Source organism: Cebus imitator, unplaced genomic scaffold (assembly GCF_001604975.1).
Source record: "Cebus imitator isolate Cc_AM_T3 unplaced genomic scaffold, Cebus_imitator-1.0 Scaffold10, whole genome shotgun sequence".
In the NCBI taxonomy this organism is placed as follows: Eukaryota; Metazoa; Chordata; class Mammalia; order Primates; family Cebidae; genus Cebus; species Cebus imitator.
Window position 1 is genome coordinate 4,118,778 of NW_016107325.1, and position 1,580 is coordinate 4,120,357.

General features: G+C 44.1%; 1 protein-coding gene across 1 annotated transcript in view; it reads right to left on the bottom strand.

Annotated features, from left to right (window-relative positions):
* The window catches only part of LOC108316766 (lymphocyte antigen 75), a 145,377-nt gene that overhangs the window by 7,521 nt on the left and 136,276 nt on the right, over positions 1 to 1,580 (bottom strand).

Below are 1,580 nucleotides of genomic sequence, written 5' to 3' on the forward strand. Positions count from 1 at the left end.
CTCCCCTCCCCTTCCCCTTCTCTCCCCTCCTCTTCTCTTTTCTTTTCTTCTTTTCTTTGGAGGATCGCTCTGTCTTACCCAGACTGCAGTGCAGTGGAGCAATCTTGGCTCACTGCATCCTCCGCCTCCTGAATTCAAGCAATTCTGCCTCGGCCTCCCAAGTAGCTGAGACTACAAGCACCTGCCACCACACCCAACTAATTATTATTAAGTAGAGATGGGGTTTCACCATGTTAGCCAGGCTAGTCTTAAACTCCTTACCTCAGGTGATCCACCCACCTCAGTCTCCCAAAATGCTGGGATTACAGGCATCAGCCACTGCACCTGGCCTGTGATTGGCTTATTTTGTTTAGCCTAATGTCCTTCAGGTTTATGCATGTTATAGCATGTGTCAGAATTTTCTTTTAAGGCTAAATGATATTCCATTGTATGTGCAGAATACTTTTTGTTTATCCCTTTATTCATTAGTGGACACTTGGATTGCTTCTGGCTTTTGGCTGTGGCAAATGATGCTGCTATGAACATAGATACACAGATATCAAAGAGATACGTGTACAGATATCAAAGAGTCCCTGCTTTCAGTTATTTGGGATCCATACTCAGAAGTGGAATTGCTGGATCATAATGGTAGTTATTTTAATTTTTTTGAAGAGCCACCACAGTTTTTCACAGAGGCTGCAGCATTTTACATTGCCACCACAAGAGTTCTAATTGCTGCATGTAACACTAATGCTTGTTATATATTATCTTTCTCCTATTGATCAATGAGGATGTAATTCCTGTATACACACAAGCTCAGCACTTCTTTCCTTCTTCTCTATCATAGTCCTATTGTAGTAACCCACAAATAGAAAGCTGACAAGAGACTCATATCCAATTTTTTTTTTTTTTTTTTTGAGATGAAGTCTCACTCTGTCACTGAACCTGGAGTGCAGTGGCACAATCTCGGCTCACTGCAACCACCTCAACGTCCCGGGGTTCAAGCAATTCTCTCTGCCTCAGCCTCCCAATTAGCTGGGATTACAGGTGCCCGTCACCACGCCCAGCTAATTTTTGTATTATTTAGTAGAGACGGGCTTTCACCATATTGGCCAGGCGGGTCTTGAACTCCTGACCTCAGGTGATCCACCCACCTTGGCCTCCCAAAGTGCTAGGATGACAGGTGTTAGCCACCATGCCCAGCTGATATCCAAATTTAAAGAAACAAAATTTGCTTTAAAAAATCCTACCCATAATAAAGGCAACTTGATAAAAATAATATGGGTGGCTGGGCAGAGTGCCTCACGCCTGTAATCTCAGCACTTTGGGAGGCTAAGGTGGGTGGATCACTTGAGCTCAGGAGTTCGAGACTAGCCCGGGTAACATGGGAAAACCCCATCTGTACAAAAAAAAAATTAGGGGTAGCAGCCCACACCTGTAGTCTCAGCTACTTGGGAGGCTGAGGTGGAAGAATTGCTTGAGCCCAGGTGGTCGTGGCTGCAGTGAGTCAAGCTCACACCACTGAACTCCGCAAATGGGTAAAAGCCTTTTCACAAAAGATATACAAATGAATAATCATGTGAAAATTGCTCAACATCATT